This window comes from Bactrocera neohumeralis, chromosome 5 (assembly GCF_024586455.1).
Source record: "Bactrocera neohumeralis isolate Rockhampton chromosome 5, APGP_CSIRO_Bneo_wtdbg2-racon-allhic-juicebox.fasta_v2, whole genome shotgun sequence".
Lineage (NCBI taxonomy): Eukaryota > Metazoa > Arthropoda > Insecta > Diptera > Tephritidae > Bactrocera > Bactrocera neohumeralis.
In genome coordinates, this window is record NC_065922.1 from 46,139,404 (window position 1) to 46,164,688 (window position 25,285).

The 25,285-nt window shown below is 39.5% G+C and overlaps 2 protein-coding genes across 3 annotated transcripts in view; one reads left to right on the plus strand and one right to left on the minus strand.

Annotated features, from left to right (window-relative positions):
- The window catches only part of LOC126758939 (irregular chiasm C-roughest protein), a 724,984-nt gene that overhangs the window by 460,865 nt on the left and 238,834 nt on the right, over window positions 1-25,285 (minus strand). The gene's annotated exons all lie outside the window — the stretch shown is intronic.
- Window positions 1-25,285, plus strand: part of LOC126758947 (irregular chiasm C-roughest protein) — a 122,708-nt gene that overhangs the window by 35,589 nt on the left and 61,834 nt on the right. The window contains exon 1 of one of the 2 annotated variants that reach the window (XM_050473437.1): window positions 24,155-25,274. The exons of the other annotated variant lie outside the window; for it this stretch is intronic. The gene's annotated coding sequence lies outside the window, so the exon portion shown is untranslated. Of the gene's footprint in view, window positions 1-24,154; window positions 25,275-25,285 lie in introns of those variants that run through there. 2 annotated transcript variants of the gene reach the window in all.

Here is a 25,285-nt window from a genome sequence, read left to right on the forward strand (position 1 = left end):
CTACCCCAGTTCCCTGAGGCCTGTTCTTTGCTTTACCAGTCCTCGGAAAATACTTACGGACTGGCGCTCACTCGGGGCAACGTAGGCTACCACTCTTGCGTCAAATGCACACTCCTTGATCAAGGTCCGAAGGGCCTGGTTCCTGATACACAACGCAACGAACACATCGGCACAACATTCTCACGTCACCCTATCAATCCCATGCGCAGAGAAGTCACTGTCGACACTTTGAGGGACTCCCAGAGGGTCGGGCAGTGTACCGGTCAGTTTTTGATGACAGGCGCACCTAACATGGTAAGCAGATGCTGACCAAGAAAATGTTACACCCGTAATTTTTTTTATTTTGTGGGGGGAAGATGAATTTCTCCATGAGAGAAAGAAGCGCAATTTCATTGAACAACTGGTATGGTTTGTTCGATTCATTACTCTCTACTACTTGAAGAGCGCTCTCGTATAAAATACGTAATTTTTTCGAAACTATTTTTATATTATATTTCATCGATGGAAGAGAATGAAGTACTTTTAATGACTTAGTAACCTATTTAGAGAACACTGAAATTATGTCTTGCAAATTCGTTCACCGAATTGAGAATACAAATTCCGACTAGGCGCTTTAAAAGTTGCGACGTCAGCGCGCGTCAGACATCAGCCGTTGGATCGCGTTAATTTAGTGAGTAAAGCGAGTCTAAAATTTGTATTTTTTATAATTTCTTTTCCAATATAAATTTCGCTGAAATGCAGTGAACAGGCGTGCACGACGACTGCGGCAAATAAAAAAGGCAAGCGAGAAGCGGAGAGTGAGACAGATCTCAACAACGAAAGTTGCACGCAATGTCGCGGCTAAAAATAAACGCACTCAACGGCAGCAGCGACGGCGACGGCTGCGACAGTGACTGTGTTGCAGATAAAGGCGAAAGTCAGCGAAAATGCGCTGTGCCGGCCCAGCGGGTTGGTATGCGTCGTCGGCTGGATGCCTGGAAAATGCACTGAGCCGAAGTAAATTATTTGTATTTGTTGTTTGTTCGCTTTTCGCTCATTAAATTCCTCTTTTTTCTTGGCTGCCAGTTTTAAGTATTTCATCTTTGCTTTTTTCTTTTTCGGTGGCTTTGAGCTGCGTATGCAAAAATGCAACATGCCACAGTAGACCGTGACTCCAAAGTGCAGCATCAACCGCTGACAGTAGCAGCTAAGAGTATTTGTGTGTGTGTGTGTGTAGAGGGGATGTGCAACAGCAACTGCGGCACTGCAGTTTATTCTTTGGATTTCGCATTTTTTATTTTTGTTTTTGTTTCACATGTGGCATTTGCATTGCGACAGCAAACGGTCGTGCAACACTAATGGGCGGAATGTCAGTGGATTACGCCTGTCAAAAGCGTGGCAAGCGGCTGAGCCGCAATGCAATGCTGCGCTTTTGTTGCCAGGCCGCCTCGCGCCAAATGCTCAGACTGGCGTTACCGAGCTGGGGAACGACGTTTATTTTTGGTGGCAACTGCAAATTACCACATACCCCACAGTAGCACGTGCGGTTGAGTGTTGCCACTGCCGCCGCCGCTACTTGCCACAGAAATGCTCAACTCTCTGCAACCGAAGCATGCCACATCAGCAATGTGAGGGCTGAGTGATCTGATTACTATTATTTATTTACTTTTTTTGCCTTCTTTTCTTATTTATCCTCCTCAAAATGAGTTTTTGCATTTTTGCTCCCGGATAGTTGCGTAAGTGTGTGCGTGCATACGCATGTGTAATCATGGAAAAGTTGTGCGTGGTTTATTAATAGTTTGCTTGACTTTTCACTTTCTAGTCTGGTGTGAAGGCAAAAACTTTGGCGCTTGTTGCTCATTTTGTCCTTGAAAAATTTCCCTCTTTTACAATTACAGCCTGCCTCTCGCATATTTGTTCTGATTTACGCTTTGCAGCTCTAGTAGTTGTATGTGTAGCGAAGCTTATTTGCATTAGTTTGCTAGAATTTTTAAATCAGTCTACGCTCTTGTTGTTGTTGCGACATATGGCAAATTGTTTGTAGGAATTGTATTGTGACTGCAGTACTCAGGCGAATGTGAATCATAAACTGTTCCGGATATATTGACCGGACTAGTTTACAAAGGCCAGAAAAAGGGGGATTACATTAAACTTCTTTGTGGGTCGGAAAGCCCAAATATGGTATGTAGAGAAGTGCCGCTAAATATGTGGGGAATCTATAAAGAATAATTTAATATAATTAAATCACCTACTTATGGCAGAAGATACCTAATACTAAAGAGTGATTCACTTCGAATGGCATTTATTTTCTGAAGATTATCTCTTTCCATTATAGGCCGCGGCTCAGATGGTTCATCCGTTGAGTCCAATTTTCGATGACTCGTTCGAACATTTCGACTGGCAGCTGACGAATGACACGCGGCTCCAGGGCCCGAACCGAAGCTTGTCCGCATAAACTTTATTATTTACATTTCCCTACAGGAATAAGGAACAAGGATTGATTGATGCGATGTATGGAAAGAGACGCCGTTTCGTTGAAACCAAATGTCGCCGAGCTCACGAGCTTCAATTTCAGGCATCAAATAGTCGATTATCATGGTGCGATAACGGTCGCCATTGACGGTTACATTCTCACCGGCATCATTTTTGAAATATGGACCGATGATTACCCCGTCCCAGAAATCACATCAAACAGTTTCAAACAGGCTTCATCGCTGAACTAAATTTGGTTCGAAAACGTCGGATCTTCTTGGAACTTTTCAAGAGCCCATAGAGCAAAGCCATACCGCTTGGACTAGTATCATCTAGTCGGGCGGCTTCAGTTCTTGCACAAACTGTATTTTGTATGCTTTCAATTTAAGATCTCGACATAAAATGTGCCAAGTCGTTCCATACGTCCGTCCGAATTGCTGCAAACCACTCCGAATCGACACTCAACGATCTTCATCTTCACTCTCGGCTGCTATATTTTCTTTACCTCGGGTTGAACGTGGTCTATTCGGTCGAGTATTTTTTTAGTAATGATTGCTGGGTCTCGCGATGGCTGATGGTGTACCGAAAACTATGCTAAGTAGGCCGAAATACATTATTTACAGAACGTGAGTTTTGGTAATAAAGTGAAACGGTTTGTAAACGTTGTTCAGACGTTGTTCAGGCATAAGTCTTTCCATGATGAAATACCAAACAATACTGTACAAAAATAACATGGCAGCTTGAAACGACTTACGAATAAAAACAAGAAAAAACGTTAACTTCGGTTGCACCGAAGCTAAACACCCTTCACAGGTGCATTTCTGTTAGTAACTATGTGTTCAGTTTGTATGGAAGCTATATGCTATAGTTAACCGATCTGAACAATTTCTTCGGAGAATATATTGTTGCCTTAGAAAATAACACATACCAAATTTCGTTAATATACGTTGTCAAATGTGAAAGTTTTCCATACAAGCATTTGATTCCGATCGTTCAGTTTGCATAGCAGCTATATGTTATAGTGGTCCGATAGTGGCCATTTCGACAAATGAGCAGCTTCTTGAAGAGAAAATGACGTTTGCAAAATTTCAAAACGATATCTTAAAAACTGAGGGACTAGTTCGTATATATACAGACGGACGGACGGACAGACAGACGGACATGGCTAAATCGACTCAGCTCGACATACTGATCATTTATATACATATATACTTTATAGGGTCTCCGACGATTCCTTCTGGGTGTTACAAACTTCGTGACAAACTTAATATACCCTGTTCAGGGTATAATAAACCAGCAGTTATTCCTTCCGTAAGAAATCTCTGTATTTATGAAATGTTACAGCTGAAAGTACTAAAAATTATATAAATGGACTCGATATTTTCTATAGAAATGGAAGCTGAATGATATGCAAGATCGCCGAGATCATGTCAAAGAACATCGAATGCAAAAATTCACGACTTTTACACACATGGCCTCGAAATAACTCGAAAAAACGATTGATAGCCTAATGAGAGATCACAATTTATTGACAGTAGAAGCGAGCCGGATGTGGGTTAGGAACGTCGAGACATGCAGAAAGTTTAGAGAAGCAGGCATGAGAGACGCTGAAATAGTCCCATATTTCTATCCAGCCTTATCTAGCTCTTGTATTAGATATCTAGAAGCTTCTCAATTCAAGGGACTATATGAAGTAACAAAATTGTATATCAAGTTTCTCTTAAAGTTATCAAAACGCGTTGGTATGATGAATATTTCAGCTCGAATTCAACTGAAGCTTCATCTGGCATTACTGAGAATCAGTAAGTGTATGTATGACTTGACAGTCGGCCAGTATTACCTAGGTATAACAGCATTTTAATATTATCAATCATTTTAGCCTTCGATCTACCGGTTATAGGGATCCTCGAGCGTTCACTTAAGCTTTAACTTTTACTTTAAAAACTGGCCCCAGTCTTTGCACTTAGCGTTAAGTTCATTATCCTTAAATTATTTTCTAGAAAGATTTCTCATAATACCTTGGATGCAGAAACAATTGAACCCCCACTGATGCGATTTCCTTGTCGTTTTCATTCTTTTCAAACACGATATCTGCAGTTTTGACATATTTTTAAAATGATTTTTACATCTTTACTCTATTTTTACGATTTCGCTCTTCAAACGTTCTCATTACCTTACTAATGAATTTTTATTTTCAAGATGATCGATGAAGATTAGTCCATGGGGATTCTAAAATATAGTCTTGATTTATTTTTGTTTCATATATTATCATATATGCTGTTATGAAAGAGCTCCATGTAGAGCAATGTTGAACATATCTAAATATTTTTCGAGGAATTGAAAAGCGTTAAAGTCTATTGGTCAAATAGGGCTGAATGCAGCACGTTCAGTTGGGGAGAATCAATATAGCAAATTTTGACACGAGAACTACAGATAATCAAGGTGAACGATATGGTTACGTGGACTAGCGCTTCTATTTTGGCTATACAAAAAATCCGAAAGATTATAACTCTAGTAAAACTGGCGCTAGCATTAAATATTTTAAAGATGAGAGAAGAAGACTAAAATTACCAATCAGTTTGTGCTCTCAAAGGTCAGATGCGGTCTGTACAAAAAAAAAATCGACATCTTTAGCTTAACTGCGCCTCCGTTTTCTAAGATGGAGGTGTAGTGCCATAATAGAAAAAAAAATCAAAAAGAAAAGAAACGAAAATAAGGATTTCTTTACCGGCGTCATTAAAATCGTAATCCGAATCTTAAACAAAACTACGTTGTACAGAATATTGTATGTAATTCCAAGACTTGCATTAGCTTGGCATTATAATTAAAAGTCTGAAGTAAAAATAACATCACACATTAACTTCCCTCTGTTGGCAAGGCACTCACACATACACGCTTATAAAACCAGCAGCCGCAAAGAAATTGAAAATCCGAAGAAAAAGGAGCAGCGTCACCGTAAGGTGAAGAAACGCAAGCAATCAAAGCAGCAGCAGCAGGAGCAGCACATCCGGTGGAGCAGGAGCACACCCATACATGACGCATACATACAAATAAATATTTATACCTTGTGTGCTATAAAGTGTCTGCTGGCGGCAGGGTGTGAAGCCGAGCAGTTGGGGTTAGCCGTCGACTGTCGTCTGAATTGAAAATTGATGCAGACAGTTGCTGAAAATCTGCTGTTCTCAAAAGCAGCAAGAAAATACCGAAGCAAAAAGAAATTGAATTCGCTGTAAAGGTATTTGTGAGTGCAATACACACAGAGAGTAACGGTGTATGTATGTGTGTGCTTGTATGCATGCCAACGGCCGCATGCAACGTGCAACGTGAGGGAAGTCAAGCCTGCAATGATGCAGACAATCGAGGCAATGTACTGAGAGTGGTTGAAGTTCAAGGCTCAATGGGAGCAATGTCTCAGGGAAATTGATTTTTATTTATTTTTGACTTTTTAATTTTTCACGTACACATTGACGCACAGTTGTGTGTGTGTATGTATATGCGAGTGTATGTATTCCTCCCTTGCTGCGAATAATTTATGAATTTGTTTTGACATGGCCGCTAGATAAGCAATCGTACACTTGTATCTATGTACATACATATGTACTATGTATCGAAGTATGTATGTTTGTGTGCACTTAGGTATTATTAGTGTTAGAAGCCAACTCTCCCCAACTTTCATTGCAACTCAGTCTTATTTTTAGTTTGAGTTACTTCGGTGTTTATCTTACGGTGTCAATGCTTGTTTTTACGCCTCACTTACATCTCCATTTTTTTTGTTTTTGTAACTCCAATAATTAGAATTCATGGCTGTACTTGAACCCAAAGCTATGTACGTCTGCATATAGGTATTTTTGGTCACCCCATTTCATTTGAGAGTGCACTTTTAGCAACGGGTGGGATTGTATATAATTTGTTGCTGCTTCAGTTACATGCACACACACACTCTCTAATAGCACGTCACATTTTTCAAGTTCTAATCTGGGCATGGCAATGCGCTCGAGTTGCTGAATTTATGGAGAAGACATGGATGTCTGCGTATGAAATAATCTCAGCTGAAAAACGCTCCGCCAACATGCAGCAGCGCCCTCACAGCGACCACACCAAAGGAAATCATTATAGCTCTCTGTTTTCTCTCCTCCTCCTATCTATCGCCGTAGCGACTTGCCTTCTTCCGCCACCAATTTGTATCTGCCCGTGCGCTGAGTAATCGGCGTCGGAGATAGTGAAAGTTATTGCGTTAAGGCGTTGACATCTCAGTTCGATGTGATTTTGAGTCCCCAACGCGTGTGGAGGCTGAGAAACATTGCTGTGTGTGGCTGGTTGTGGAGAAAGTTGGAGATTGTAGCCCTTGTTGTTAGGCAGCGAAACCGCCACATTTGGTGGCAATAAATTACTAAAAAAGTAGCAGTCGCAGCATCAGCTGTGTATTTGCTTCGGCACCCCTTTTCATATCGTTGACTTTTCTCTGCCGTAGCTTTCGATAATATGAGAAAGATAACCGATGAAGTTTGCTTGCATGTAAGCAATCGTAACACCCCATGAAGGACAGTTTAATTAATTTTAAAACTATTGTAAGTACTTTCGGGTAATTGCATTTTCATGTATGTATATACAGTAAGTGTTCATCCGTCAACAAAGGCATCTTCTAGTCAGGAAGCTGCATAAAAATATTGTAAGTTTCTAGTATTGAAAGAGCATGGAAATCTCATCCACCAAAATATCCGGTCTGAATTTTTGATGACTCATGCCCAGCTCTTGACCGATGCTACGCTGCTAGACCAATTCAGCGATTTTATCGCAAGTTTCTTCGACCATCTCTACACCAGCACGATAACGTTGAAACCATCGTTGTGCGCTGGAAATGGAAACTGTATCGGGTCCATAAACTGCACAAATTTTATTGGCGGTTTGAGATGCATTTTTGCCTTTATCGTAGTAATATGCCGTATTTTCTCTTTATTTTGCTCCATGTTTGCGACGCTAATAGAACGACTTAAAAGAAATGTAACATGACCCAATGCGACGAATAAAACTAGAACTACGCGCTTTCAGCGCCAACTAGCGAAAATACCGCAAGACTTTTTTGACAGCTCAGAAAGAAAGTCGAACAGAATCCAATTTTGGCATTACGGCCTATTCTTATTATGAAAACATGCTTTCCGAGTTTCATTAAGATGCCTCACATATTGATCGATATTTTCGGAAAAAAGTCAGCCATGGGCATATATTCGGTATCTGAGAACTTGAAAAGTAATGGTGATATGTACAACATATCATAAAAATATAAAATAAAAAACATGTCTTTATACCTGTGACCCTGTTTTGATTAGAGGTATTGACTCCATATATAGAGAATTTAATAATCAATTTTATTAATTTGTTGCCCACACTTTATTTTAAGGTATAAATACTGAAAATTTAAGATATACTACAATGAGCAAACAATAGTAAGACTTTGCTCAAAATTTTAAAATTCTTAATTTATCGCTTAAAATCTATGTCGTCCTCCTCTAAGTAAATCCTCTCGGCCAGCGTTTTTCCAACCTTGTGCCTACGTTTTTTCTATTTTTAGAAACAGTTGCTAAAGTCAATTTCCTGAATAGCGTTCAATGCGCGCAGCGATTCACTCAAAATGGTTTAACGGTAGCCGTCGTTTGAGTTTCCCAAACAATCAGAAGCCACACGGAGCTAAATCATTTGAAAACGGTGGCTGCGTCATGATATTTGCCGAAAAACTAACAAAGAATCAATGCAGTATGCGACGGTACATTATCGTGGTGCAAAATCGAGAGGTTTCGGACCGTAATGCCGGCCTTGTTTTATGAAAAGCTTCACGGAAACGACGCATAACACTCAAATAGTATTCCTTTTTATAGTTTGGCCGGTCGGAAGAAATGAGAAATGCACTACACTTCGGTAATCGAAGAAAACTATCAAAATTATTTGGTTTTTAATTGCTTTGACGCAGTTTTTTCGGCTTCGGTTAACCTTTGTCACAATATTCGGCCAATTGATCACCCGTTTACGGCTCATAAGTATTTTTTTTTTTTGGAAAATGCCTTCCGCATCATCGGCGCTATCGTCACAGCAGCGGTATGTGCCACTTGCAGGTCACTAAAAACCCCCCCTCTAAGAAACCGTCGCCCACCCTGGGTCCGCGTTTGCATTACTTCAGGGTGGCGTTCCATTTTTCTCGTTGAGAGATTTACATCTGCACACCTGCGTCCAGGTCCCGCTTTTTGATGCGTAGCAAGAGTTCTGCGTTTTCCTTGCCAGCGCTCGCATTCAAAGAATGTGTGTTCAGGGTCGTCTTCTGTCGCGTCGTTGTATAGGCATGACGGCTTTTCGACTTTTCCCATTCTGTAGAGGTACTTTTTAAAGTATCCGTGGCCGGATAACAGCTGGGTTGTGTAAAGGTCTACTTCTCCGAATTTACGATTTGTGCATAAATCTAGATCTTTATCAGCCTGGCCATCCATCTGCCGCGACTTTCATTTTCCCATCTTTGATGATGATTATATTGCGCTCTTGTTATTGCCGGGCTCATAAGTATAGATATAAGACTCATCACTAGTAATAATACGTTTCATAACATCTTGGTAGTCGGAAGGCATTGAACTCTTGACACAAAATAGAGCTGCTGCACCAATCTTTGGAATCACCTTTTTCAAAAGTACCTCTACCAGAGATTTTTAAAACTCGTGCTATCTAAAACCAAATCAAATAAGGAATCTTAAGCTATGTACGTAAGGTTTTATAGTAATTTACGTACGTTTTTAGTAGAGCTCTTGGCATTCGACTAATCGACTAACCGAATAGGGTATTATTCGAATAATAATATTCGATTTCCAGTATCCGGATAGTCGTATCAACTATTCGATTAACCGGAAATGCGAATAATCAGTTGTCAGGATATTCGTATGATTTAAGAGCCCCAGTTTTTAGCTAATAACTGACTTGTAAAAATTTTAATGAAAAAATTAGCAATAATTTGTTAAAAAAAAACTTAAAAATACTATTGCTATGAAGCAACGATTAAAATTAGACGAAGCATAGTCGCGGAGAACCCTCGTCGCTTACATCTAGAACTAAAACATCGATTTCTTTAACTTCTCAGCCTGAGCACTTCATTCGAATTGAATTAACACGTCTTCATCCTTACTTTCCGATAGTTTTAGTTAAATAATTTTAACAAATAATTGTAAAAAAATTTCAAAATCTGTTTGGTTACTAAAACTTATTATCCTTACAACATCTTGATACATTTCATCTCATACTTATGTATGTATGCATGTAGGTATTAATATCCTCATGCATACTCATGTGACCAGCTGATATCTTAAGAAGCATAACAAACCGTATTTGGAATATTTACTTGCTATGCTTTCGAGTATAAAATATTGATTATTAATTCGAAGAAATTTCAGTGTGATGTTATAGATCCAAATGTATGGCATATACTTACGTATTCACTATTGTATATTATTTGATTTGCGTGTAAGCATTTATTATTATTTCTGCTATCAGCGTGCTGTCTAATGCTAGATTAGGGTGTTCAGAATTAGTTATGGATTTTGGTTTCTACTCTTTAGCTTTTTATACAAATTATTGCTTATAGAAAACTGCATTTTTACATACTTATGTAGCGAACAACACACGTCTGTCGTTAAAATTGATAACACTTAACTTATTTATGGCTCTTATAGTCATAGGTGGAGTAGGCATATAGTATTTAACTTTTTATAAATTACCGTATATTATTTTTAAGATTTATGTCAAATTCTAATTTTGTCTAAATTTTGTTGTATCTTAATACAATCTTTCCACGTATTTTAAACATACTCAGTGCCCTATTAGCATTTATATGGCATGTCATTGGAAGCTCGTCATTTAAATAACAATCAGTCAAGAGCAATGAGAGGTTTCAGCCACTTCAATACAATATGTAAATATTTGCAAAGCAGCTCTACCAGGTCCTGTTGAAGGTTTCGCATTTACATTTGACTGTGAAATGGAAAAAATCCATGAAAGCCGATAAGCCGCCATAATTTTGAACGCCTCTTTACCACGCCACCCCCGCCTCACAAAAATAACAAATTTTTACACAACAACAACAATTTGTCTAGTAAGCGCACACGCTTACCGCTAACCCTCTTAACCGCCTACACGCAAGTAAGTATGTATGTACATAGATATCTCGCACTGCTGTCATTAACGCCCGCGTGTTCATCCTTCTGCTCTGTTTATCCGCGTGGATTTAAATGTTGAAGTGTTGAAGTGCAGGCGCGCAATCGCATTGGAAATTAACATGCACAAACTGTTGCATTAGCACTTTTCAAACAGTTGATGGTTCACCTTCTAATCATATACACACAAGGGCTGTGTGTGTATGGGTAACTATATTTGTACAGTAAATGAGAAGTGAGAAAATTATGAAAATGCTTTGTGGTTTGGGGAATTTCTATTTCTGCTTTTGTTTACAGCTATGTTCTCTGTTGCTAAATAAATATTTTCAATTAAAATGTGAGTACATGTGGCATGCCCCAACATTTATTGAGCAAATAGTAGTGCAGATGTGCTTATAAATGTGTTTGCGCATACCACATATGTATGTATGTATGTATGTGCATCCACCGAGTTGAACTTGCACGCTGATTGCTGCGCGTCGAAATGTTGAAATGCCTGATAAACAAATGACACGCTTCGAGTCGTTGCCACTTTAAGTGCATACACTCTCAATTCATTGGGGGCATGAACTATTTTTACTATTTACATGTATATGTATTTAATTATGTGCGCTTCGATCCGAAATACGAATTTTATATAAGCGCAATATACATACATATATCGTATGTACAATAATATATGTAGTTTTGTGTACAGCTCCACACATTTAGATATTTACAAGGTGCGTTCCAAAGTAAAAAGAAACAAAAGGACAAAAAAAACAGAAAAAATGGTTTTTTCGGCAAAGTCAATTTATTTTATACAAAATAGTCTCCTTCTGCTTCAATACAGCTTTTTGCGCGGTCCAAAAGCATGTCGAACGAGTGTTTTAGTTCGTTGGCCAGTATGCCGGTGCAAGCCTTTTGAATGACCTCTACGTCTGCATAACGCTTTCCTTTCATGGGCAAATGCATTTTTCCGAAAAGGAAGAAGTCGCACGGTGCCATATCAGGTGAATACGGGGAGTGGTTAATGGTTGAAATGTGATTTTGCTCAAATAATCGGTCACAAGCGTCTTTCGAATATTGGATTCTGAGCAATTTTTGGTCGTCAGCAAATTTGTGCGGAACAAACCGTGCACACACCTTTCGCAAGCCCAAATGTTTGGTCAAAATGCGATAAATCGATGTTTTGGAGATGTTCAATTCCATTTCCATGAATTTCAGTGCTGATTTCGGCTGATTTTGATGAATTCACTCACAGTTTCGATGGAATTTCCGGTGATCACGGATTTTGTTTGGTCCACATGATGATCGTCATTTATGTCCTCACGACCACTTTGAAAACGTTGAAACCACTCGTGCACTCTGCTACGGGATAGGCAATCATCGCTATAAACGTTTCTGTAAAAGTTTTACCAATTTTAAAACAAAATTTAATGTTGGCTCTTTGTTCGAAGCTCTTTTTCGCACCATAACACAAACATACTGACACTTAAAACGCAATAACTTCACTTCCAATCTATGAAATGTCATGAAATTCTCACTGGACAATCGATAATCTCACTAGTCGACATACCATAAGCTTCCTGCGGCTATAACTGTATATATTCTTGATTTGGAGAATCTCCTCCATCCGACCATACCCATTTTATTCCCGAAGTCTTTATATAAGGTCGCGCTGATAAGCTATGCAGTAGTTATTTAATCCCTTGCTGACAATATATGAATCAGATTTTTTCAAAATACATCAATACATCAAAAAACTCAATACTAACTTTTTGACAATTGTTTATACCCAAAATAATTTAATTTTGTGTTCACACATGAAAATAAACGAAATTTCAATAGCAAGTGCTAAGCTATAATAGTCAGGGCGGATCCAGAAATAGCTTTCTGGGGGGAGGGGGCAGGTGTAAATAAACTTATTCTTGAAATTTGGAGATTATTATATTAAACATAGTAGTAAGTAATAGTATAGTAGTCTTTATACAGTTTAATAACGAGGTTTTCAATAGGGACATACAAAAGTAGAACGATAGGGACAACAAACGACGCCTTATTTTTTCCTACTCTTTTGACATTTCTCTCGGGTAAGGTTTGCCATTTCATCATGGGTAGATATATGTACGACCCAACCATGAGTCGAAATTATTTACATTTACTACCGAAATTCGGAGTCAGTGGCCTCAACTTTAAGAGCTAATATCAAATACTACTAAATTAAAAAAAAAAACACATTATAAATCGTGGGACAATCATAAAACTGTAATCAGTTCGTGTATTGAATAGAAAAATGACACAAAATATACCGAAGTGGAGCAAGGTTTGAGAATCTTTTGAGAACTTCTACCGCAGTGACTTCAATGTCATGAAACGCGTGCCGCAATGCCAGGCTGTTCAATCTATCTTGAAACATGTTCGTCCTCAGCCACGTTATCATGCGGCGAAGTGTCGAAAAAGAGCGTACAGAGCTCGTCACGACAAATGTGCAGAATATGCAATGAAAACTATAAATTATGGGTATGTTTTCAACGTTTCCAATGCAGTAATAGGTAACTTATTGTCTTTTAACTTTGGGTTCTACCCCTAATGGCACTGCCAGTGATCAAGTTCAGCTTTGAGCTTTAAACGTCGCACGACGTTATCGTTAACCAAAAGACCTTTGAATATATCTATCAAGCAGTCAATAAGAGTTTCCATTTCTTTGGTTTTCAAAGCACATACTTTTTCTGGAAGCAGCAAACTCAGCTGAAATCCATCCAATACTTCGCTAAAAAAGGGCGTCTTCAAAACTATGCGGATTGTATCAGACAGAGGAATGTACACTGAGACCCAGTAGTATTATTCGTAAGCTCTCACGCAGAAATTTTCGCTTTTTGTTTGTCGGCCGCAGATTCTTGGTTTTTTTCGTCAACTTTCAGTTCTGCCACTATTTTTTTCGTGTCTGAAAAATGGATTGAAAGTGTTCCTCAACTTTTTGTTTTTGATTTTCGAACGTTATAAGCAGCGTATCTATTATATAATCACACTGAGTGAATGAGTTAAAAATAGAATATCACATAGGCAAAAAATCCCAATTATAAATTCAAATTCAAATGTTTCAGTCGAACTTATTATATATTGTGCTGTATGCAGCATCTAATTTCCCTCCTCTAAATCCGCCAGTGTAATAGTTATAGTGGTACTTTTTTATTGGACCGTATCTACATATGAGTATTTTAAGGAGAACATCAAAAGAATAAAAAATTATAAGCTGCCACAGTAGCACCACTTATTAGACTGAGAATATACTTCTACTATCTCGCTTTTAAAAATGGGATTAGTAAAATTCGAAACTTTTAAAAAAGTAGAAAAAATCATAAAATATGTATGTAGATGTTATATATATTTCATTATTTTGGCATGCAGGACCCTTAAGAAGTTATAAACATTCTTAAGTCAGAAAAACCCAGTCTTTAGTGAATTTATAGATTAATATATAGATGAATATGGGTGAAGATCGAAGAAAATTGACAAAATGGCGGCTTCCAAAAAACTTATTTTTTTTGTGATATAATTATACAATTTAAGTAGGCTTAAAACATCGAAATTATTATAATGCTGCAATCATTACCTGTATATCAAAGAAGCTTTTTTAAAAGTTTTAAGTCGATAGGTCACACCGTTTCAAAAAACATTCCTCACCTACTCCAGAAATACCATAGCCGATAACACTGGGTAAATTAAAAAATTCACGAAAATTATGAACGTATGTCCCAAATTATCTGTTAAATCCACTTTAAATCCTCCTGTCTCAAATGTACATATGAATCATCGACATACAAGAATATGCAAAACAAAAAGTCGTTCTTGTGAAATTCACAAGGGGATATAACCTCTTAAAAAAATATGTGTCTGTTTGATATTTATATAATTTTTATGTCGAATTTTCAATTTTTCCTAAATGATACAGTTGTACGCACTATATATCGTCACCTGAAATGCAAAATAACGTATCATCAAAAAATTCGAATTTGAATGTCTTATTGATTACGCTTCACTACTTCAAATTACATACATAATATTACATATGTTCAACATTTTCTGGTTCTGCGGTCAGATATAAACCAGTTTTAACCAATATTAAAATTTTGTTTCTCTCATGTTCCATTTTATTTCGTGTTTCATTCATACCACTGTAAATTTTCGAAATTAAATTATTTTTGTTACGTTATTTTGCATTTCAGGTGACGATATGTAGAATAAATATTTAGAAAAATTCCCTTACATTTCCTATATTGAATTGAAGGTATATTTCTGTGAAATTGACATATTTTCCGTATTATACATCCTACTCCCAATCAACTATTTACATAATAAAACAGACGAATACGAGTTGTCAAAATATTGCCAATGTCAACCGCTACCAAGGTGAGTAATTGCAATTAATTCGCATTATATATAATTTTAATAATATAATTACAATTCGCGTGCCACAACTTAAGCATTTACCGTTCACCGAAAGTGTTGACGCCAATTCGCTTTTAAGTCTCTCCCATGATATTAAATATAAGCCACAATCAGCTTTCCAACACAAGCCCTCGAGTGCATATACCCATACATATGTATTTCATACAATTCGAGTTGTTGCTGTGACAACGGTGTGAATTCACCTCAAGTGCTTTCACGACAGGTTGTGTGATAAATAATATAGATAGTAAACTTGGATGCAAGGGATCGAATACATATCGTCAACAAATATGCAAAATAAAGTAACATCACTTTTCATAAGTTATACAGGCGAAGGAAAAACGATATAATAGCAACACTAATATTGAAACAAAATTATAGTTTTGGTTATAAAATAGTGACAACGATTATACATTTTTGGTTTGATGATGGTTATAAGCGTCCGGAGGACATGGATTCGATTACAATTTCCAAATCGTTTTTGTTTTTTTAAGGAAAGGGGTTCATACTATACTAATTTTTTTCAGAGCATTGTTTATACACATTTAAATTAGAGGGTTTTAGTTATAAAATAGTGACAACGATTATACATTTTTGGTTTGATGATGGTTATAAGCGTCCGGAGGACATGGATTCGATTACAATTTCCGAATCGTTTTTGTTTTTTTAAGGAAAGGGGTTCATACTATACTAATTTTTTTCAGAGCATTGTTTATACATATTTAAATTAGAGGGTTTCTATAAAATGGCAACAAGGTATTAAGTTTTTTGGATTATTATTATCTTCTTCTTCTTAATTGGCGTAGACACCGCTTACGAGATTATAGCCGAGTTAACAACTGCGCGTCAGTCGTTTCTTCTTTTCACTACGTGGCGCCAATTGGATATTCCAAGCGAAGCCAGGTCATTCTCCACTTGGTCCTTCCAACGGAGTGGAGGTCTTCCTCTTCCTCTGCTTCCCCCGGCGGGAATTGCGTCGAATACTTTCAGAGCTGGAGTGTTTTCATCCATCCGGATAACATGACCTAGCCAGCGTAGTCGCTGTCTTTTAATTCGCTGAACTATGTCAATGTCGTCGTATATCTCGTACAGCTCATCGTTCCATCGAATTTCGCCGTGGCCAATGCGCAGAGGACCATAAATCTTTCGGAGAATTTTCTCTCGAAAACTCGTAACGTCGACTCATCGGTTGTTGTCATCGCCCAAGCCTCTGCACCATATAGCAGGACGGGAATTATGAGCGACTTATATAGTTTAGCTTTTGTTCGTCGAGAGAGGACTTTACTTTTCAATTGCCTACTCAGTCCGAAGTAGCAACTGTTGGCAAGAGCAATCCTGCGTTGGATTTCCAGGCTGACATTGTTGGTGGTGTTAATGCTGGTTCCTAAATAGACGAAATTATCTACAACTTCAAAGTTATGACTGTCAACAGTGACGTGAGAGCCAAGTCGCGAGTGCGACGAATGTTTGTTTGATTACAGAAGATATTTCGTTTTGCCCTCGTTCACTGCCAGACCCATTTTCTGTGCTTCCTTGTCCAGCCTAGAGAAAGCAGAACTAACGGCTCGGGTGTTGAGGCCGATGATATCAATATCGTCGGCATACGCCAGCAGCTGTACACTCTTATAGAAGATGGTACCTTTTCTATTTAGTTCTGCGGCTCGAACTATTTTCTCCAAAAGCAGGTTGAAAAAGTCACACGATAGGGAATCGCCTTGTCTGAAACCTCGTTTGGTATCGAACGGCTCGGAGAGGTCCTTCCCGATCCTGACGGAGCTTTTGGTGTTACTCAACGTCAGTTTACACAGCCGTATTAGTTTTGCGGGGATACCAAATTCAGATATCGCGGCATAAAGGCAGCTCCTTTTCGTGCTGTTGAAAGCAGCTTTGAAATCGACGAAGAGGTGGTGTGTGTCGATTCTTCTTTCACGGGTCTTTTTCAAGATTTGGCGCATGGTGAATATCTGGTCGGTTGTTGATTTTCCAGGTCTGAAGCCACACTGATAAGGTCCAATCAGTTTGTTGACGGTGGGCTTTAATCTTTCACACAATACGCTCGATAGAACCTTATATGCGATGTTGAGGAGGCTAATCCCACGGTAGTTGGCGCAGATTGTGGGGTCTCCTTTTTTATGGATTGGGCATAGCACACTTAAATTGCAATCGTTGGGCATGCTTTCGTCCGACCATATTTTACAAAGAAGCTGATGCATGCTCCTTATCAGTTCTTCGCCGCCGTGTTTGAATAGCTCGGCCGGTAGTCCGTCGGCCCCCGCCGCTTTGTTGTTCTTCAGGCGGGTAATTGCTATTCGAACTTCTTCATGGTCGGGCAATGAAATGTCTGCTCCATCGTCATCGATTGGGGAATCGGGTTCGCCTTCTCCTGGCGTTGTGCGTTCACTGCCATTCAGCTGGCTGGAGAAGTGTTCCCTCCATAATTTAAGTATGCTCTGGCCATCGGTCACTAGATCTCCTTTGGGGATTCTACAAGAGTATGCTCTGGTCTTGTAACCTCTTGTAAGCCGCTGCATTTTTTCGTAGGAAGCTGTTGGCCAGCTTATCAAGCTCTTCATACTCACGCATTTCGGCCTCTTTCTTTTTCTGTCTGCAAATGCGTCTCGCTTCCCTCTTCAACTCTCGGTATCTATCCCATCCCGCACGTGTAGTGGTCGATCGTAACGTTGCGAGGTAGGCAGCCTGTTTTCTCTCCGCTGCGACACGGCACTCCTCGTCGTACCAGCTGTTCTTTTGCTCTTTCCGAAAACCAATGGTTTCGGTTGCAGCTGTACGTGAGGAGCTTGAAATGCCGTTCCACAGTTCCCTTATACCGAGTTGTTGACGAGTGCTCTGAGAGAGCAGGAGTGCAAGCCGAGTAGAAAATCGTTCGGCTGTCTGTTGTGATTGCAGCTTCTCGACGTCGAACCTTCCTTGTGTTTGGTGGCGCGCGTTTTTCCTGCACAGAGGCGGGTGCGAATCTTAGCTGCAACAAGATAGTGGTCCGAGTCGATGTTAGGACCTCGGAGCGCACGCACATCTAAAACACTGGAGACGTGTCTTCCGTCTATCACAACATGATCGATCTGGTTGGTAGTTTTTCGATCCGGAGACAGCCAGGTAGCTTGATGAATCTTCTTATGCTGGAATCTAGTACTACAGATAACCATATTTCGGGCCCCGGCAGAAGTCAATCAGCCTCAACCCATTGGGGATGTTTCGTCGTGGAGGCCGAATTTACCGACCGTAGTGCCAAAGACACCTTCTTTGCCCACCCTGGCGTTAAAGTCGCCAAGCACGATTTTGACATCGTGGCGGGGCAGCCTTCATAAGTGCGCTCCAAGCACTCATAAAAGGCATCTTTGGTCACATCGTCCTTCTCTTCCGTCGGGGCGTGGGCGCAGATCAGCGATATGTTGAAGAACCTCGCCTTGATGCGGATTGTGGCTAGACTTTCATTCACCGCAGTGAATGATAGTACTCGGCGACGGAGTCTCTCTCCCACCACGAATCCTACACCAAACTTGCGCTCCTTTATATGGCCACTGTAGTAAATGTCACAAGGACCTACTCGTCTCTGTCCTTGTCCCGTCCATCGCATTTCTTGGACGGCGGTGATGTCAGCCTTTGTTTTTACGAGGACATCAACCAGCTGGGCAGCGGCACTTTCCCAATTAAGGGACCGGACATTCCAGGTGCATGCCCTCAATTCGTAGTCCTTATTTCGTTTGCCATGGTCGTCATCAAAAGGGGGGTCTCTCATCCGAGGCTGGTTATAGCTCTTCACTGGGGGTGTTTTTACCCCCAAACCCAGCGCACAACCCTTGTAGGGAATGTTTCGCCTTCTCACTTTAGCTCGCCTTCGAACGGATGTTCTTAGGCTACCCAGAGGATACTTGGTCAAAGACCGGAAGTAGTGAGCTGCTTGAGCCATGTGTAAAAGAATCATTTCTGGCCACTCCCAAGTGAATGGCGATCAGAGAACTTTCTTCACTTGCGTGAACTTCTACACATGACTCCATCCTCCAGGGATTGTTATTATATATTATTATATAAGTGACTTGTGTATCTTAAATTTGTCAGATTCTAATATTCTTCTTATCAAAAATCATTTTAATTGTAAATAATTCGAGTAATTTACTTTATGCCTCCATTACATGCGAAATGACATGTAGGTATGTAGATTAGATTGGCTCAATTTTTTTCATTAGAATCGCGGGAAATGCCTTAAAAATCGCTGGCTCGAAATCGGTTTTAAACCCATAGAATCTTAGCCAAAGGTGTTCAGACTAATCCGGAGAACATTTCAGGCATACGCGATTTTCCATTTTTTGGACATATGTATGTATGTACGCATGACCGTGCTGTGACTGACGGATGCTTTGACAGCCAGCCGGCTGCGTGCCACAAAAATCTCAAACAAAAAAGAAATAAAATAAAATCGCATGCTATAAATACTGTAATGGCGAGTGCCAACAAAGTGAACACTACCATTTCGAAAAGCAGACTGTGGTGCGGGCAGCAATGTGACAGAAGAAACTGCAAAAAAATTTACTACCCTCTTTTTACTTTAAAAAAACGCTCGAACTTTGATTTCGTACCATTTGGGATGACATTTGGTGCAATGCGCTGGGCATTGGTTAGCTGGCTGGGCACAGACCAACCAAGAAGTACGGCCGAAAAAAAAGTTGCCCAGCAAAAGAGACGACAGCTGTTGTTGTTGTGGCACATGCAAATGTAGCATGCAGCAAATTGGACTTCGTCAGCTTTGCGGTTGCTTCGGGCGCATGCTTTGTGTCTGCCAAAATGACCTCAGCCTCAGCTCAATTTCATCACGCTGCATGCTGACAATGTTGCTATTTTGCCTCTGTTTTTTGTAATTTTGGATAAATACACATTTTATTTCGGATGCTGCAAGCAACTGTTGCTGAAATTATATGCTCACAGCACAGCAGCCAACAGATGCAAAACGCGCCGCATGATGAGTGGAATTACAAGATATTTAAATGTAGCAAGCAAACCAAAAAAATCGTAATTGAAATTTTTTGAATTTTTTTTAGATAAAATACATTAACATTTAATTTAAGTAAATGCTAGAATCCCTTGGCCAAGTGTTGTTAAATAAAACCCTAAAATTCTAAATCCATCAAGAATGATCGTATACCTCAAAACCGTGTTCGTTGGTGGTCGGTTTTCCCATATTTATATTAATCGTTGTTGCTGCTAATATGGCAAGTGTCTCAATTAAATGAAGTGTGAAGGAAAGGGGAAGATGCGTTAATAATTTGATCGAGAATGAAACTTGAAACAAACACACTTACAGAAAGAAATTTCTTAAGCCTTATATGAATTTTAAACAGCGAGCCAGTGCACAGACGCTTAACGTCTTCATTAGTGGTGACAGCAGGCTGAGCAAGTGCAAAGGCTTGGTGCCGCACAGTGAGCCGCTTTCACAAAATATTAGAACAAATTTAAATTTTGATGTTTTTGAATGAATTTTTCTTTCTACTTCAGGACTGCAAAATGAGTTCACATATTTTCAAGCATACGCTACCATATGGCAATAGTGATCAGATAGTATATCACACACCATATCGTGAAGTCTTTTTAAATGCAATAGTAGAAGTGAGTCGCACGATTGGTTCAAACCAATATCGGATTAGGTTAGGTTAATCTGGTAGGCAAATAAACCATACCAGTTTGGTCCTTTGTGATACCGGATGGAGTTTAGTTGCTAAGTTCAAGAGAAGTAGTCATCGTTAAGGAAGCCTGTGCTGATGGGAATTTTAACAGACTCTGCGGCCTCACAATTGACACCTCTTCCAGTGTATCATACCGCGGGGAGCCCAAATGCTTGCAGCGCAGTCTCTCCAATACGGGACAAGTGCACAAGAGATGCTCCATTGTTTTCCTGGTGACCTGTTGTAGGAATTTCCTTCAGTCTTCTCGATCCGTCAACCCCATCCTGCGGGCATGTGCCATTCATGTTCCTACAGTCTCTTCTATCGAGTGATAATAGGAATTTTGTGTACTACCGATCTACCATTTTGCACGTGACTTTTGCATCCAGGTAGCTCGTTCCATCGGATTTTGATTACGTTTTCGGATGATAGCCGTACAACATTCTTGGCAATCTCGTCCACTATTTCATTGCCCTCGATGCCTTTGTAGCCTGGCACTCAATATAAGTAAAGTTGTCTACTTCTGGCAACACCTTGCACTGCTGCTCTGTTTCCCAAGCCACTTCTGGCCGCTATACGTTACGTTACTGCCTTGATTGCTGCTTGACTGTCTAAGTAGGTCTTGACTCTGGATTTGGCTGCAGGTGCATTAGAGGCCAGCACCACGGCTTTCGTAATAGCAAAAACCTCATATTCAAATATACTACTATACTACTACCGGCAACTTTTTGTCTAATTCTGGACAGGGTCATGTAGTCGGTGTTTGCCCAACCGACCTATACCTGAAGGTTCTAAAAATAAATTCTCCCACAGCCAGTAGTCGTCCCGCCGAAGTTGCTGCGCAGTTTTCAGCGAAGAAGTTTATAGGTGGCAGGTTTAGTACCAGTTCAAAAGTCCCCGCTGGGGTTGCTCTTAAAGCTCTCGTTATGCACAGCACAGCGGGCCTCTGAATCCTTTACATGGCTTCCGCTAGGTGGATTTCCGTACGCCTGTCCCCCATACTACTGTACTGTAGAACAGAATTGGTCTAACAATAGCTGTGTAGCACCAGTGCATGAGACAGGAAGAGAGCCCCCAAGTTGTGCCGAGAATCTGCCAACACGCACCTAAAGCATTGCTGGCTTCACTCACTCTTTCTTCTTCTTGTGCTTCCACAGCCGTTTTCTGTCCAAGATTACCCCGAGATAGTTGGTCCGGTCCATGCGACAGAGTTGTGTCCCATTAATGAAAAGGAATATCATAACAGGAATTTTGTACTTTCTTGTGAACACAAACAGAACCGTTTTCTCGTGGTTGAACCCCAGACTCGTTTCCGATTCTCAGTTCTAGACTGTATTGAGAGTGGTGGTCATAATACTGCTAATGGTCTATAGACACCTACCTGTTATTAAGATTGCAATGTCGTCCGCATATGCCATTATCTTAGGGGCTTTGCCTTCCAAGTTCCTTAGCAGTTTATTTACCACTAACGTCCACTAACGGAAATAACACTCCACCTTGGGAAGTTCTTCCTTGGTCATTTTAGCGTCGTTCTCTTCTTCTCTTATCCGTCAAGAAGTCAAAACGCTTCTAATTCAGCGTTGTAAAGCAGGATCAACACTTATTGACTGTATACTATTCAGAATAGATTTCGTAGAGACGTTGTTGAACGCTCCAGAAATGTCCAAGAATGCTCCAAGACTTTCTCTAGCGTTTTCAGCAGGAAGGAAGCTAAGCTTATAGGCCTAAGCACTTTAGATTAGGTTGGATTGTTTCTACCTGCCTTCGGTATGAAAACTACCCTAGCCTCTCTCTATGAGTGTGGCGCATAGCCCATATCGAGTTATGTCTAAAAATATTTCTATTTCAAAATCCGTCGATCCCCTATCGACAATATAAATCTTTTCATATGAAAATGCTTCTTCGCAAGATCCATCAGCCATACAAGGGTACATTGAATATACCTTAATATAATATTCGAGTTGTTGGAACAAACACACTTTAAGTAAAAGAAGAGCCTTAACTGGTGCTATATAGCAGTCAGCCATATTGTAATAGACAAACTTTTTAGAAAGAGTGCTAACATCTTTGGAACAATTTTCTTTATTTTAAATTAAATTTCTTTGAAGTTGAAACACGAGTTCTTACCACAGTAGTCAACGAAGCAGTCGCTGCATATGTACCATAAAGTCGCCCAGCGAGTCACATTCGTCGCGCTCATCAAGAATCCAAGAGACCAAAAACAACAACGAAAAGCGAAGGATATTAGAAACAAGGAATTAAGAAATGCATAATATAATGGAAGCTTAACTAAAAATTTAAATCCACTGAATCCACTAGCGTAGCAGCTCAAAAGACACAGAGGCAGAACCTGAAAAGAGTCGCCAAAAGAACACCAACGCGCAATATGACGTAGTGTTGCGTGCAACCACCAACACAAGCACACCAAAAACCAACAAGTTCTCGTAATTCACTGCAACAAAGCATATGGTGCGGCGTATAGCAGTTCTTTTCTTTGTTTTTTATGAATTTCTTGTTGTTTTTGTTTGGTTCTATAAACAGAGAACACAGGAGAGCGCGTCAAATGCATTTGGTGGTGAAAAAGTAAAACCAGTTTCAGTAAACCAAAAAATTATCACACAATCGCTGTTTAAATTGACTTGTGGGCGCTCTCTTTCATACAATTTGCGCTCTTAACTCCAGCGCTTGGCGCTCTTTACAAATTGGCGTTGTGCTCTTTTGTTAATTCATACCTTGAAAAATCTTAAAAAATCCAAACAAATTTCATTGACGCAATATATGAGCATATGTGCTTGAGTTTTCGATTGTGAGCCTCGTCTATGACACGGTAGCATGGCTTTGGAGCTCAGTCAGTGACTCGCTTGCATGTCATTGTATTATGTTTGTTTCTGTTTTCTTTTGATGCCAAGCATTTGCATGCACTCTCGCATTGTTGTGGCTTATTTTGTATTGACGCTGAGCTGTCGTTGGCTTGAAGGCGACTCACGTGAGCGCGTGTGTGGTGTATTTTTTCATATATTTACCATATTTGGGTGAATTTCCAACTGCCAACATACGACATTAGCCTGTTTGCATGGCCTCTGGCGCCCCATCGGTGGGCTGTATTGCCACCACACCGCAGCTACGTCGCAGCCATACACTCATGCATGTGGGTTTATTTCATGGTGGTGTGTGTGTTGGTGGTGTCTTGTTTGCTCGTGCGCTCGTTGTTTTCGTTTGTTGGGTGGATTAATATTGTTCGTATGCTATGCTAGCGGCTGTTGTTGTGGCTGCTTCGATTGCCTTCTGCCTGTACGGCACTGTTGTAGTGTTGCTGCTGCTGCTGCTCATATATGCTTTGGCTTCAGTTATCCATCGTTTGGGTTGTTGTGCTCACACGTCTGGAGTGAGCGCTCATTACGTGTTTGACTCTGCTGGTGTACGTTTCGTTTTTACACATTCAGGCGCGCGTCAACAGCGGTTCGACTCGCTTCGTTCATTCGTCAGTTAATTAACCAATGCATATGAAAATTCAGTGCGGCTTCGCATTTTCTACGCGTTTATTTGTGTGAAACTTAATTAAAAGTTGATAAAAGTATTTTAGCTGTACTTTTTCAAGAAAATGTTGCATGTGAAATGCGAAATCGAATTTATGTTTTAAGAAAAACATATGAAAAATGATATTTGAAGCGCCTGCTTATAGTGTTGAAGGCTTAGCAGACCAATATTTAGAATTCGGTGTCCCAACAATGAAAGTGGAAAACTTAATTTCAGTGGCAGATTGGAATGTTTGATGGAATTTTAAAACAAATAATCAAAAAATTAGCAACATTACAACAAATACTTAACATGAATAATGTGCATTTTCTATGCTGATTCATCAATAAATTCGTTTAGAACTGCAGTAAACAGCTGACAAAATAGTCGTTTTAGTGAAAAAATCAAACCGTTTGAAAACTATCTTTACAACTGTGGCATTGAGCAGTGTTCAAAAACCACTCAAAGCGCAAAAAAAAGTGCTTTTGTTTTTAAAAATACACACAAAATAATAATAACAATTGTCAACAAGTCTAGACGTATTCATATACTTCGTAGCATGAAATTGAAAAAAAAAGTTGAAAATATTTTTATAAAAAAATAATGAAAATATTTTAATTAAAAAAAATAAAAGTAAGTTTGTGAAAAAATTTAAAAACCGCTAAAAGTTAGTGTCGTTACAACTACAAAAACAACAATATAAAATTATTTTTAAATGTTTAACTAAAAGTGTTAGTCAAATAGGGCGTCTACACTAAAAAAAATAAAATTTTAATAACAAAAGTGTATACAAAATTGAGTGTTTACTAAAGGTGCAGTGAGAATAAATTTGCTAACAGTTATCAGCAAAACGCTTAGCGCTTTCATTGCTTTTGCAACGCCCAACAACTAAATACAAGTTACAAATATTGTGTCAAGTGAAAATTTTTATAAAGGATATTTTGCACGATGGAGTACGCGGCACACACATAAAAATCGATATGCTTTCTGCCTACGGATAGCCTAGCATTAAGTGTCAGTAAGTAAAAG